The sequence below is a fragment of the Phyllobates terribilis genome, unplaced genomic scaffold (assembly GCF_046119375.1).
Source record: "Phyllobates terribilis strain yellow unplaced genomic scaffold, ASM4611937v1 Scaffold_12__6_contigs__length_324123572, whole genome shotgun sequence".
Classification (NCBI taxonomy): Eukaryota; Metazoa; Chordata; class Amphibia; order Anura; family Dendrobatidae; genus Phyllobates; species Phyllobates terribilis.
Genome location: NW_027362772.1, coordinates 289,969,448 through 289,985,589, shown reverse-complemented (window position 1 = coordinate 289,985,589; position 16,142 = coordinate 289,969,448). Strand labels below are relative to the sequence as shown.

The 16,142-nt window shown below is 45.3% G+C and overlaps 1 long non-coding RNA gene across 1 annotated transcript; it reads left to right on the top strand.

The window, feature by feature from the left end:
- Window positions 1-188: 188 nt before the first annotated feature.
- On the top strand, window positions 189-4,972 carry LOC141172693 (uncharacterized). Its single transcript, XR_012252517.1, has 3 exons — window positions 189-418; window positions 1,939-2,100; window positions 3,505-4,972. It is a non-coding gene; the product is annotated as an uncharacterized lncRNA (long non-coding RNA).
- Window positions 4,973-16,142: the final 11,170 nt, after the last annotated feature.

Below are 16,142 nucleotides of genomic sequence, written 5' to 3'. Positions count from 1 at the left end.
CCAGACAGATATAACCTGATTGATTGAGAAGATAGTCTAATCTACATCACTAAAGAATGAGCCCGGGGCAGATAGAACTACACAAAAGCTGACTTTCGGTTTCCTAGAAAAAAAAACAAACAGCTGATTATCTCGACTTTACAATCTGAAAGTCCAAAGGTACAAAGCAGAAACAAAAAAATGACACATATATGGGTGGTAACGATCTTGGAATGCAGAAATATGTCAGAATACAGGAAATTGTGTCACTGGTTTGGGCAGAAGAGGAAAGTCCCTAAGAAGCAGTGTTTATTGCAGACTTACCTTTTTCTGTACATGTTAAATTGAATTTTGACTGACATAGTGGATGACCGAGATCTATCCACGGCTGAAGCCTCCACACAAATTAGGAGCCCTCTACGTTGGAGAATAAAACCAGGTGAGCACCAGCTAGAATACCGAATCTTACATCCGTCTCTGTATACATCGGATGACTTTTGTAGTGCACTCAGTATTATACAGTCAGGTAAGTAACGTGACGGCCTAGAAATGAGAAGACAAAGACGGGGGATTAGTGTCTTCACTGACCTTATACTTTAGAAAGGTGACAACTTGTACATGGATCTCTAATCGCTGATGATGAATAATGTCAATTTTGGAATTCCGGTAATTTTGTTGGGTGGAAGCTCTCAGTCAAGAATTTCTAAGCCATGTTTAAAGGGATTTTGTACTTTATTTAATTCTTGGTTCTTTTTACAGCACCAATAGATTTTAGACCACTGCACAGATTGACATCAGTCCCTGCCCTCATTATGGCGCTCTACTAAATTTTTTCTAGGAAAACACATACAATGGGGTCATCTTGTCACATATTATGGTCATCTTGTGCCACCGCAGAGACACACACTACATAAATAGTTAAGTGGGTTCTGCTATGTACAGTAATGCCATTTATGTGGACATAAACTGCTGGACTCTGAGGGAAAGGTCCTCTATAAGGGTACTTTCACACTGCATTTATGGGTATGCTTGGTGGCCCTGTTGGAGCTTACGTCTGAACCCCACCAAAACGGGATTCGACTGTATGCACTGACATTACATAGTCTGTAATGGTGGCGGCATAGTGAATGTCCGCTCTGACGTGCAAGTCATCAAAGTTAGCTAATTATGGTTATCTTCTTATGCGGTAGAAGAGAAAATACAGGAGGGGATAGGCATTGGTTATTGCTGTATAGAAGGTAAACCATACTAATAGATGTACATTAAATCAGTTTTGGGGTTTAGCCCTCTTGGTTTTGCTCGGATTTAATATCATGATCCACAGTAACCCTCTATTAAGGAGTAGAAGTTGCCTGTCCCCTTCCCTGACAGCCTGTTCTCTTTTTTTGCAGCTGTAACTTTGAAATACCTTGTGTCATCCCATTAGATTTCATTAAAATGTTTTTGATGCCCTTGAGAATTTTCACGATGACACCTTAGGAATATCACACAAATTCTCATTAATGCGTAGATTGCTCGAGTTGTACAACCCATGTATTTTTTATTGCACATTTATTTATTTAACGGCCTTCAGCTCAATCTCGAGCCATGGCGACTTGATGGATGAACGCTCTGCAAGAAGATTGATCTTGTGCAAGCCTAGATCGGTCCACCAGGGTCTTCTCCACCATTATCATAATTGTACCAAGCAATCAGGTTTCTGGTCTTCCTCTTCGCCTTGTTCCTTCTATTCTTCCTACCATGATGTCCTTCACCAGAGATTGCTCTCTTCGTATGATGTGTCCAAAGTAGTCACATCGTAGCTTGGTGATCTATGCTTCGAGTGACAAGTCTGGCTTGATTTGTTCCAAAATTAATGTGTTTGTTCTTCTTGTCATCCATGATATTGATAACATCCTTCTCCAGCACCACATTTCGAAGGCGTTGATTCTTCTTCTGTCTTGTTTCTTTATTGTCCAGGTTTTGCATCCATATGTTACTACAGAAAAGATCAGACTATGTATGAGCCGTGTCTTCATCGACAGTGAAATGTTCCTCAATTTGAAGACCTTGTCCAGAGACTTCATAGCTATTCTATTGACTTCCGGTGTTGTCACTGCATCTTGAATGATCATTGATCGGGTAAGTTGAAGTCCTTTACAACTTCCAGTTTGTCGCCATCCATCTCAAATGTGTCCCAGTCGTACCTGGTAGTAGACAATATTTTTTTCTTCTTTGTATTGCACAATGTATGGCCAATTACCTCTCCTCCAGGTGTTTGCATGAGAGGATTTGCATAGTTTCATAACTTTCCATGTTTGACAAATCTATAAAAAAAAGGTGGTGATTTCTCCTTCAATGGAAGTCTTCAAACAGAGGCTGGACAGACATCTGTCTGAGATGGTTTAGTGAATCCTGCATTGAGCAGGGGGTTGGACACGAGGACCCTGGAGGTCCCTTCCTACTCTAACATTCTAGGACTTTATGACCCCAGAGCTTAATAACTTAACATATAAAAAATATAGAAATCCTTATAGTCACCTCTCTGACCCTTCCGCTCCTCCCTGTTATCAATCATGTCCTCACTGCAGATTCAGATCGATGCCGCTCGTACTTAGATCCCCGAGGGTTTTGCACATTACCTTTTGCGTGCTTGCGCAGAAGGGGTGATCTAAAAATGCAATGAGGAATGGACAGGTGATGTGGAAGGGCCGGAGAGGTGGGACGTAAGGTGAGTATGAGAATTTTTTTGATTTTTTTAACATTTTTTTACAGTTCAAAAATTTGGCGTCCAGTGGTAGCTCTTTTGCTGAATCAATGTGGATGTTTATTATAAAAAGAAATCTGTATTCAATTTCACTCATAGTTTTTAGCTCATCTCTACTTAAAACAATCAGCCGTAATGGTGCAGGGAATTTTCCTTTATATGTCTTTCTGAAGGACATAAAAAGTTGGGTGGGCTTTATACTCTGGACACATGAATTTAATTTGAAATTAAACATCTCGTTTAAATAAGCAATGATGCTCAAACTTCATTCCCAACATAGTGCCCTTTACTTCACGTGATGTAAAAGTGCCAGGTCCAATAATTAGTATTCTGTTCTCCCACCCTTATGGACCCAATGAATATATGTTATGGACTTGAGAGGCTTCATAACGATCACATGATTTCAATTTATTGGCAAATCACTGTAAGAAGACATGTACCAGAGCATCCATTTGGTGCCAAGCCAACCAAAAGTATCAAGTAGGATACAAGATGGAGATTGATAGACAAAGTAGGAAGGAGGTTTGCATGTATCCAAATCTCCTTGACCTCTGCCTTTATGATTGGACAGAGTGCTAATAAAGAACTCTGACTGATCATTGAGATAACTCTACATAGCTGTTCTTAATTGTTTTCCAGTTGTTCAGCAGGAGAAGCCAAGTGTGGTGTGGGCATAGTGTTCAGCGGAAGTTTCCCAGCAATGCCAGATTTGCCTTTTTTAACATTCAAGTGATTCTTCTATCTTGTTGCACATTAACACAATACTTCTCCTTTTCTAGCTTGCAGGTTCTCACACTTAAATTATTTTTAAAGAAATGGAAGTAAACCATTCTGGAAGAAGATTCTACACCATGTACCATGGGACAACACTAAATGCAGCTTATAGTATCATCAACTATGGGTTTCGAATTTCCACTGGTGGGATGTTGGGAAGAGGAGTCTACGTTAGTAGGGATAAAGGCAAGGCTTCAAGTTATCCACTAAATACAACAGATCCAAAAGTCGTATTGAAGCTTTCTATAAGAGTGGGAAAGGTTAAGAAGATCGATAGACAAGATCACCCAATGCGGCTCACCTGGCATGATGAAGGATACGACTGTGCTTGGGTACCTCCAAATTGTGGCATGGTGAATAGTGAACGCCAGGAAAACTGTATTTATGACCCTTGGAGGATTAAAGTGACTGACGTCACGAGTGCTCCTCCTGGACACTTCAACGCTTTAAGAATGTTAATTGAGTCAAAAAAATGAGCAGGCAGACGTGCCAGAAGCTCGAATACATGAGGATAAAATCAGTCTGAGAGCTTTCTCATACTTATAGAAAAGTTTAGCCTTAGAAAAGAGCTCAAACTGTGTGATGTTGCCCATCGTTAATAACCTGAAAGTTGAAAATCGTTGGCTTAGCAAACATTTTTTCCCTAAATTGTTCTACTCATGTATAAGATGTAGTGCAAATGTATTAAAATAATTACCGATCTCCCTATTCCACAGTCTCTTGTGCCTCTTCTGTCCTCTTTTGAGTCTCGTGGCCTGAAAACAGACTAAGGCCACGGCCCCACTATCAGTATTTGGTCAGTATTCGGTCAGTATTTTTCTCAGGAGTGGGAGCCAAAACCAGGAGTGGGTGATAAATGCAGAATTGGTGACTTGCTTCTATTAGACATTTTCTCTGATTGTTCCTCACCTGGTTTTGTCTCCCACTTCTGAGAAATAATACTGACCGAATACTGATCAAATACTGATAGTGGGGCCATGGCCTAATGGGCTCACACAGGGGTTTAGGTGTAGACTAGAATTCACTTTCACAATTTAGGTTTATGGATCCTCGTTCTTAGGCTCCATAGGCTTACATTGGTGTAGCCACCTCCCCACACAATGGTCCTTTTGTGAGCCAGTAAAAGTGTGGAACATTTACGTAACCCAGAAGAGGACTGGAGAGATGCTGGAAACCAAGGAAGATTTTGATTGGTAAGTATTTTCATACACTTACACTACCTCACATACAAAATTAGGAAGATTTAAAGAAAAAAACTTTTTAATGAGACGTCTTTATGGCAAAGACAGTAGCAACAAAGTACAGTTGTATCATGACTCACATCATATCTTCATGATAACTTTTAGCGAAAGATTAAGATAACATATCGCAAACCATCGACCCATGTCAAGATAGATTTTGAAATTTTATAATCATCTATCATCCCATTGATTGTCACTTGTTTACTTGTATTGAAATGATTCTTTGATTTTATTGTGTGTTTTATATGGATGTCACACTATACGCTTCTAAAATTGTATTACGGTGATGTAGATGCTGGGTGCTTAAACATTTTACCTATATAGTAGTGATGAGCGAGCATGCTCGCTACTGCTTGGTGCTCACCCGAGCATCTCACTGCTCGAGATGCTCAGTGCTCAGCGAGTATTTCCAGGTTGCTCGGGTGGGAACTCGGGTCCCCTCCCTGCATGTTTGGCGCTCTTTACAGAGCCAATGAACATGCAGAGATTGCCTGCCATGCACTGTAATGCCGTAGCCATGTTGGTTGTGGCATTACAGTGATTGGCTGGCTGCACAGCCTCATCAGGTCTATATAAGACCTGGCGCCGCCATGCTCGTCACAGTCACTCCAGATCAGACAGTGTAGGGAGAGGTGCTGCTGCGTCATGGAGAGATTTGGTTGTGTATTAGGTAGTGTAGGGAGAAAAACCGTACATTACACATATCCATCTCAAAAAATAGTCCTTCTGAGGACTAATCCATCTGCAGAGATATCAGGCAGGCAGGGTGTATAGGCAGGCAGGCAGTGTATATAGCAGACTGCATGGAAATATAGCACAAGAGGCTCCATTCCAATTCTGCCTTCTGCTGCTGTTAGATATTTCTATACAAAGGCCCAGGTCTCAGGGTCCAGGAATACTTTTCTTTGGATCTTAATCCTCATTATTTGCTTAAAAAGCAATCCAGAGAACACCATTTTTTCTGCGCCATTTGCTTGTTGGCACTGCAGAATACAGCCAGGTCCTTTCCATATTAGAGTGCTAGAAATCCAGCTATTTAAAACTGTGTTTTCTCCGTCAAATGGATCACATATGCGTTGTCAGAAAATACTGCCATTTGTTGCCTCCATTAAAAATTTCCTTTAGTGTGTCAGTGAAGCAATTCACCGTAGTTTGCTGTTCAAACTACTTACCTACAGGCCAGGTATTTAAAACTCTGTTTTCTCCATCACACGGATCACATATAAGTTCGCTCCAAACTCAGTCATTTGTAGTGAGCGTGGAAAATATTGTCCTCCATTTAAAATGGGCAAGGCACGTGGCAAGGGACGGGGAACTGGACGTGATGGTAATGGTGCATGCAGAGCCTGAGGACAAGGCCGTGGGCAAGCTGAAATTGTGCCACAACAAACACCCACATCTTCTCGCCTGACCTTCCTGTCCCAATTTCAAGGGGACCGCAGCACACCACGATTGAGCCCAGAGCAGTGTCAAAAGGTTGTTGGTTGGATAGCGGATAATGCTTCCAGAAACTTAGCCGCCACCACCACCACCACCACCCTGTCTTCCACACGGTCAAGTCTCAGTAGCCGTGAGTCTGGACCGCATATTCCTCACCCTGATCCTCCTTCCTCCCACCATGCCGAGTACCCAGAGACAACTGATCCCACACTTGAACACTCTGAAGAGCTGTTCACTTTTCCATTTATAGATTCGGGCCTCTCGCCCGGTCCACTTGAAGCGGGGCAAGAGGAGATCGCGTGTAGCGATGTCCAAATATTTGAGCAGCTACGGTCACACGAAGGCGACGGTGTGAAAGTGTCACAAGAGGTGGACCATGATGAGACACAATTGCCAGAAAGTCAGGAGGAGGACCAGGGTGTGGAAGTGGAAGACGAGGTGGTGGATGATATAGTAAACTGACCCAACTTGGCAGGAGGACATGCAGAGCGAAGAAAGCAGCACACAGGGGGAGGGAGGCAGAGCACCCCAACAGGCAGGAAGAAGCAGTGTGGTGGCCGCAGACAGAAGGCAGGCAACCGTTCCCCGTAACACCAACAAGAAGGAAGTTGCCAGTGCAACTGTTAGGTCTTCCCGAGTCAGGTTGTTTTTTAAAGACTCTGCCGATAACCCCAAAAAGGCCATTTGCACCACCTGCCAGGCCAGCATCAGCAGGGGTGGCAAAACGACCAGCCTGACAACCACCAGCATGATCATGCACACGGCAGCAAAGCACCCGACTTTGTTGGCCGAACCCCAGGGTCCAGGAACAGTGTCTGCAGGTGGCACCATTGCTTCTTCTGCTGCTGTGCATACAAGCCAATCCCCTGTCCATGGTGCATGCGAAGACGCCTCCTGCCCTGCACCTGTCATTGCACACTCTCAAGTAGCAGCATCGGGAAGCACGTCCGTGTCCTTGTCCCAGCGCAGCCTTCAGTTGTCCATACCCCAGTCCTTGGAACGCAAGCGCAAATATGCAGCCAAAGCCCCACAGGCCACAGTACTAAATTCTCATATTTCACGACTGCTTGTGCTCGAAATGTTGACATTTCGGCTCGTGGAGACGGAAGCATTCCGCAACCTGAGGGCGGTGGTCGTCCCTCGGTACGTGGTCCCCAGCCACCACTATTTCTCCAGGTGTGCTGTCCCCACATTACACAAGCACGTGTCCCAAAACATTAGCCATGCTCTTAACAACGCAGTTACCGGTAAAGTCCACCTAACCACGGACACTAGGTCAATCTGGGTTGCCCCCATGGTCGAGAGCTTCTGCACCTCATCTTTCTCAGCCTCCTGCTCCTCTTCAGCCTCCATCTCTGAAATTACCACATCAGTCGCAAGCTGGAAGCACTGCAGCACTGCCTCGGCGAAGTGGCAACAGGCTACGCTGAAGCTAACATGCTTAGCTGAAAAAACGCACAATGCTGAAGAGTTGTGGACAGCTCTGAAAGAGCAGGCAGATCTGTGGCTCACACCGCTGAACCTACAGCCAGGCATGGTCGTGCATGACAATGAACGGAACCTGGTGGCGGCTCTGAGGTGAGGCGAGCTCACACATGTACCATGCCTGACCCATGTGCTTAACCTCATGGTTCAGCGTTTTCTCAGATCCTACCTGGAGCTGCCGGATCTGCTTGTTAAAGTACGCCGCCTGTGCGCCCATTTTAGAAAGTCAGCTACAGCTTCCGCCGCCCTTGCAGTGTTTCAGCAGCATTTGCAGCTTCCGGCTCACAGACTGGTGTGTGATGGCTTTGGATCTCTACACTGCAGATGTTGGGAAGGATTTGTGAGCAGAAGAGGGCAGTTGTTGAGTACCAGCATCAACAAGGCCATCGGTATTCAGTTCAGACTCCACACATAAGACCTCAGGAGTGGACATGGATGTCAGACATGTGTACCATCCTCCAAAACTTTGAGGACTCCACCAAGATGGTGAGCGGCGATGACGCCATATTTAGCATCACCATCCCACTTCTCTGTCTTCTGAAATGCTCTCTGCTCACAATCAAAGAGGATGCATTGCAGGCGGAACACAATGAGATTTAGCAAGGAACCATACAGGGTGATTACACACAGCAAAGCCTCATCTCATCCCAAAGTGGATTGGGTGACAATGAGGAAGAGGAGGAGGAGGAGGAAGGACAGGAGCTAGTTTCATGCACTATAGACGGTACTACCTGCCAAGCTGTCATACTGTCTGTTCAGCGTGGATGGCCAGAGGACAGAGAGGAGGAGGAGGAGAGCATCGTCAGTCATCCTCTTGGTGAGGACACGGAAGTCTTGCCAGTTAGTAGTCTGGCACGCATGGCAGAGTTTATTTTATGCTGCCTTTCCCATGACCCTCGCGTTCTCAAAATTTTGGGTGACAGTCATTACTGGTTGGTGACACTTCTAGACCCACGCTACAAGGAGAACTTTATATCTCTTCTTCCTGAGGCAGACAGGTCTACAAAAATGGGGCTGTACCAGAAGGCCCTTGTTGCGGAAATATTAAATAAATTCCCATCTGAAAATGTTGGCGGCAGAGGGCACACTTCGCTAGACAACCAAGGAGTACAGGCGAGAAAGACACAACTTCAATCCAGCAGAGGCAGGGGAACACTGTCAAAGTTCTGGGAGAGTTTTCTCAGACCCTCCCATCGCACAGGCCCTGCGTACTCTCACGAGGAGTGCAAAGTTTCGGAAGATGCTGAGGGAGTACCTTGCCGACCGTACCAACGTCCTCCGTGAATCCTCTGTGCCTTATAATTATTGGGTATCCAGCCTGGATAAGTGGAATGAACTGGCTCTCTATGCCTTGGCGGTCCTGGCCTGCCCTGCCGCCAGCATTTTATCAGAGCGGGTTTTTAGTGCCGCTGGTCGAATTATAACTGATATGCGCATCCGCCTGTCAACTGAAAATGCTGACAGGCTGACTCTTACAAAAATTAACAAGGGCTGGATTGGGCCAGACTTCTCAACACCACCGAATGATAGCAGCGTAACATAAACTCAAATCCAGTGTCTTTTCTTGGGAGGTGTATTCCCATGCACCTTTTCACACCCACACATGGGTATAAGCTTCCTGATTTTGGCTATTTGCTCTTTTCCTCCTACTTCTCCTTATCCTCCACCACCAAATCACCAGGGTGACTGTGGTCCGTGATGCAACACCCACATAATTTTTTTAAAGGGTGCTTGTGATGCCCGTAAAAAAAATTTTTTATACAGTATGTTCGTGTATACCCCCCAGGGGTAAATGTTTGTCAGCTCATACACTTAGTGCATGGGCATTACAAGTATAGGAGGCCCGCTCCTTTCTAATGGGAACATTATTTCATGAGGCCCTCCTCCACGTCTCTTCCAAGTGTCATTGAAGTGCCTCCAAATTTTTGGCAGCCCTTGCATTGTTTGCATAGGCCAACACTATGGGAGACTCTCTCCTTTCTAATGGGAATTTGTCGTTACTGTGGCCCTGCTCTATGTGTCTTTAAATTCTTAGTGGGGTTTTTCCTAAAATTCGTCAGCCGTTGGACTCACTGCATACCCTATAACTGTATAGCAGACTCCCTCCTTTCTAATGGAAATTTGTCGTTACTGTGGCCCTGCTCTATGTGTCTTTAATTTCTTAGTGGGGTTTTTCCTATATTTGGTCAGCCGTTGGACTCACTGTATACCCTATAACTGTATAGCATACCCTCTCCTATCTAATGGGAACATGTCGTACTTGTTACTGTGGCCCTGCTCTGTGTGTCTTTAAATTCTTAGTGGGGTTTTTCCTAAATTTGGTCAGCCATTGGACTCACTACATACCCGATAACTGTATAGCAGACCCTCTCTTTTCTAAATAGAATTTGTCGTTACTGTGGCCCTTCTCTGTGTGTCTTTAAATTCTTAGTGGGGTTTTTCCTAAAATTGGCCAGCCGTTGGACACACTACATACCCTATAACTGTATAGCAGACCCTCTCTTTTCTAAATGGAATTTGTCGTTACTGTGGCCCTTCTCTATGTGTCTTTAAATTCTTAGTGGGGTTTTTCCCAAATTTTGACAGCCCTCGCAGTCACAGCATGGGCATTACCACTATAGGAGACCCGCTCCTTCATAATGGGAACATTTTTTTTTACTGAGACCCTCCTCTATGTCTCTTCAAAGGGGTATTGGGGTGCGTCCAAATTTTTGGCAGCCCTTGCAGTCACTGGATTCGCAATAACAGTATATGAGACCCACTTGTTAATAATAAGAACAACAAAGCATAACCTGCTGATGGCTGTCTAACAATAGCGAAGGCCGACTGCTGGCCTTTTAAGAATAGTAAGGGTCGTCTGATAGCCCTAAAAAAATAGGCTTCATGACTTTCAGAGTCCCTCCATCATAAATAAAACAGGATGTGTCTGATGATGTGTCACACACCACATTGCCAGATAAGGTTGTAAAATGTTAAAATGACATTTCCCGGTAAATGCATTTGTCTTAAAAAATAACGTAAAAAAACAAAACAATAGGATCTTTCTTTAGTATAAAAAACACCGTCACCAATTTAACCTCAATGTAATTACATTGTTCAGCTCATGCACCTCTTCTCCATCTCCAGAATGACTACATGAGTCACAAGCTGACAGCACTGCAGCACTGCCTTGGCCAGGCGGCAACAGGTTGTGCTGAAGATAACATGCTTAATGCTTAATTGACAAACCGCTCAGAGCTGCAGAGTTGTTGAAAGCTGTATCACAGCAGCCTGATCTGTGGCTCTCACCGCTGAACATGCAGCCAGGCATGGTCGTGTGTGACAATGGGCGGAACCTGGTGATGGAGTTATGACAGCCGGGGTAGATATGGTTTCCCTCTATGCCAGTCCTTTCACCAAGCTAAAGAATATGGCTGTGTTGAAATGCAACTCCCACTGAGAAGCTGTTTCAGATTGAAAAACATTGTGCCCACCAGAGGATTTGATTGTGAGTGATAATCTTTTTCACCCGTTTAAGAGCCCCATAGCAGCTGCAAGTTAGCGCTATCATAAACTCTCCTGAGGTAGATTCTCTGGTGGGACCGTTCAACCCTGCCGAGAAGCAGTCCTTGCTAAGAAAAGTGTGTGGGAAGGTTCCGGGACACTCTATTTTTACTGAGGAGGAAACACACGCAAACACGGGGAGAACATACAAAGACCTTGCAGATGTTGTCCTTGCTGGGATTTGAACCCAGGATCTCAGCGCTGAAAGGCTTCAGTGCTAACCACTGATCCAATGTGCTGCTGTTCACCCTCTAATATCTAACAGGCTGGAGAAACTTACACCTACTGCCACTCTATCTTCAGCTCCTTTGTGAGAAAATGTATTTGTCCAGCCACTCAGTCTACCAAATAAAATTCCTGAGAAGGAAATTCGGGAAGGCTTTACTACTGGTACTGGGGGCAGTGCTAATACCATGGCATCGTACCATAGTTTTCTGGAAATATTCCAGGCTGGTAGGAGGCAAGCAAATTCCCACAGAAAGGTACCAGCAGAAATGTTCAGGCCACATTTCAAGTGCAAGCAGCTTTAGAGGACTTCCTGGGAGAAATGACACACAGGGTAGCTACGGTTTCCCTCTATGCCAGTCCTTTCACCGAGCTAAATACAACTCTCAGCAAAAAAAGTTGTGAACTGGCTCCATACCGTCCCTGGCCACATTCACCTGTCCACGTGTTTGTGATTAGGAAGTCCTTCCCAGTAAGTGAACTGGGGAGGGCACGGGAAATGTTGTGGGACCCGTGCTTGTGGAAGGCGGAGGCGCCACCGGGAGAAACAGTGGCTCCTGGGGACCGAGTATGGCACCCGGCCACCGCCGGCATAAGGTTATGAAAAGCTTCCGCCTCCACGAGCCTAAAAGGCCACATTTCAAGTGCAATCAGCTGTCAAAAATTTAGCAGTATAGTATTGTAGCCTGTAGGTGGGTGGGTGGCTGGCTGCATACTTGTGCTTGCATTCCAAGGAATGGGGTAGGAACAACTGAACACTGCACTGGGACAAGGACATGGACGGTGATTGTTGCAAGTCTACAACGACAGGTGCATGGCAGGAGGCATCTTCACATGCGCCAAGGATCATTTATGATGGGCACACTTTTACGCAGTGACCTGGGAGTCAGAGATGCTTCCAGAGGTCTTCCCCATGCTGTTCCCATGTCTTTTCAGCACTTTATGCATGTGTCTGATTATGTGTCACACACCACATGGCCAGATAAGGTTGTAAAATGTTAAAATGATATTTCCTTGTGAATGCATTTGTCACGGTTGAAAGCAATGCAAAAGTGCAAAAACGCATCAAAAACGCTACGTGTGAACATAGCCCAAGTTGTGGAGGAGTATTTTTGTTTTTGCTTATTTATTTTGCCTTATATACAAGTCATTACCCTGGAAATGATGTTACTTAACATATTTCCCAGGAAAATCCATTTTGGTTTTGTTTCTGTATGTTTTATTATGAGTCCGTAAAAGTGGCGTAATACTCTGACCACGTTGTTGACAGCAGTGACCTGGGCGTCAGAGATGCTTCCAGGTGTCTTCCCCATGCTATTCCCATGTCATTTGAGCACTGTTCCCATCGATTTGGGCAATTTTTAGGCCCTCTGCAGACCGCCGGGGGGAGCCTCCTGAAAAATGCTTTAGTTTCCCATAGACTTACATTGGGCTCGTTGCTCGGGTCGAGCACCTGAGTATTCTAATTTGCTCGACCCGAGCAACGAGTACCCGAGCATTTTAGTGCTCGTTCATCACTACTATATAGTGGACATGTTTTTTTTTATTTCCAAAAGGCTTTGGGATCGTGCATCAGGATGATGCAGTAGGTTTACAAGTTTCCATAAAATAGACAAAATCTCAGATTTGCGAGTTTGTCATCTACTACATCTGCTGGGCTCCATTGACTTTTACTTGCGCTTACCATGAAGAACGCACATGCCACATTTTCTTGTATTACTGAACCATGAACTCTTTGGCTTTTACATTTAAACATTGCTGTAATGATAAAGATGAACCACGATGATAATAGTTATTATGATGACAGTAAAATATCGATTAGATCAGTAATCAGCTATGATACTTAAGTGTCAGAACACGTAAAGGTCATTGCTATGATTGTTACTCATTTTATTGTATGGGTCTATCGGTCAGTGTGCCCATGCTGAACCATATCCACTGGCGAAACCACCTACAATAGGAATGTAAACACCAGTTCTGGACTATGGAGCAATGGTGGGGGTCTGATGAATCACATTTCCTTTTCCATCATGTGGACAGGTGGGTGGATGTAGCTAGGGAAGAAATGGCACCAGGATGCACTATTGGAAGAAGACAAGTCGGTGGAGGTGGTGTAGTGGGGCATTGTTCTGCTGGAAATCTTGAGCCCTGGCAGCATGTGCATATGATGCATACCACCTGCAAAACATTCTACAGACCACGTACTGCTTTTCAAGTCAGCGGGATTACCTACTGGTGGTGCCTCTTTTAACAGGATAATGGTTGGTCAGGAATTACCTGAGGAACACGGCAAAGATCAAGGTGATGACTGCTCTCCAATTAAACTGATCTCAATCTGATTGATAATAGGATGTGCTGGAAAACCAAGTCTAATCTACGGAGTCCACTCCAAGCAACTTACAGATTCTGCTGCTAACGTCTTAATACCAGATCCATAGGATACCTTCAGAGATTTTGTGCACTGCATGTCTTGTTCAGAGCTATTATGGAAGCACAAGCTACGAAATATTAGGCAGATGGTTTAAATCTTATACAGTTTTGATGCATATACTTTATTTTCCATAAAGGTAATCTATCAGTATAACTAAAGCTCCTAAGTCATCTGTATGGGCCTGTAGGCCATAGGAAGATAAATAAAATGATACCTTGACATCTGTGATCTGATGTTTTATTCCAGAGATATCTATATTTTTCTTCTATGTAAATGAGTTCTTCCAGGCTAAGAGGAGGATGCTGCCTGGAAGATAACTCTAACTCTGGAGTTTATTTTACATGAAGGGAGAGTTACCAGTGTGAGACAAGTAACTAACACAGAGCAGGAGAAATTAACTATGTATTCTTGAAAACACATTTTTGTAGCTCTCTGAGCTCTGCTCTATTGCAACAATATCACAGCCCTGTCTGCCTGTGAGATAGAAGCTAAAGCACTGAAAGAAGCCTGCAGATGTGTCAGTTATAACCACACACAGCTCTGTAGTAAGATCAGGAGAGCAGAGAGTGGCCATTACACATCACACTGGTAACTCTGCCTTCATGTAAAACAAGCTCTGGAGGCGGAGTTATCTTCCAGGCGCGTCCTCCCCAGAGCCAGGAAGAGGTAATTTATATAAAGTAATAAGATGCTTTATCTACAACAAGGCATCTGATATGAGGCAGACAGGGATCGCCGTCCTCAGCAGTCTACAACCTGTATGCCCATATTAATAGTTTAGATAGGTCAAAAGTGGTGACAGATTCCCTTTAACCATATGAAAAGTAACTGTGGCGCCCCTGCGGGTTCAGTCGCCACAGAGGTACTGCATCTCACCCAGAGGTATGGTACCCTACTCTCAGGTAAGGAGGGAGTGCTACCCGGGACCCATCCACCAACATCCAACACTACACCACTCCAGACCAGCAGGAGGGGCAAGATGCACTTATCCACTGCAGAGCTCTGTGCCTGGTTGGAAGGGGGGAGCCAAGAGAGAGGGAACCATGTAGTGGGTGTGGGTTGAGGAAGTACGTAGATCAGGGGAGCACCGTCAGAAAGAGTATAAGAAGAAGGGGAACTATCTAGAAGCAGTCAGTTGTGAGGAGACAGTACAGAGGAGAGAGAGTTGGGAGCAGGAGCTCAGGAGGAGCTATGCTCAGGAGGAGTGGAGAAAGGAGCAGGGCTCAGTCAGAGAGGCCCAGGAGAAAGAGTGAAGAGAGGAGCAGTGAGAAGGGCTCCAGGAGGAACAGAGGGGACCCAGGGGCATGGTGAGTGCAGAGGCCACCTGTGCACCAGAATTCACGCTGACGTGGAGAGATCAGGCCGCAGAAGGGGACTGACCCCTAACTAGTGGAGAACAACCAGGCTCAGCTAGACAACCGGAGGCTGCTGCATTTTCAAGGTGCTGCAGCCAACATCCACAATATTACATTGCCAAAAAGGTGGCCGCATAGGGTCCAGGGAACTGCACGTCGCCCGACAAGGTCCCAGGCCACTGGCTTGGGACACTGATTGTGAGGCGCAGGGCAGGAGGGCGAGAGCCAGTGCAGGGAAGACGACCGGGAAAGGAACATAGAACGGGGTCCCGTTTAAGTACTCCTGAGAGACTTGAGAGTTGCTGAACCCCTTCCCTGGTGAACACAGGATGACGTGGGACACATGATGACACCCTGGCCCTGGTAACCTGGTGTCTTGAACAACTGTGAGTAAACCTTGAAGACTGCACCCCACTGTGTCTTGGAATTATTGCTGCGCCATCACCAGCCCTGCACTACACAGCACCAGCAACATCTACCTCATAACATCATCATACACTGCCCTGGAGCTTAGCTCTGCCTGTGGAGAGCTGAACCAACTCTGCTGTGTCACCATCAGCTCCAGAGGATCAGCACCGCAGCGGCGGCTCCATATAGCCACATACCACAGGTGGCGTCACAAACATTATCTCTAAAAACTTTATTCCCCTTTTACTTTCCCTTTAATTGACCGTCCTGGGTCACGGACCTGGTCACTGCCACCGTGACACACACAGCACCGACCAGCCCGGCTACCGAGCACCCCACGGCCCAGGGGGCGCGTCATAACATCTATAGCAGAGGGAACTGTTACAGCGTTGTTTATAAAATGGTAATAAAAGGTCCAAAACATGTATAAAGCTCAGCATGTGCATCATTTTTGAAAAATACACAGAAGCAATGATTTCCAATCTGCCATTACAACTTTCTAGGGGATTGGGACT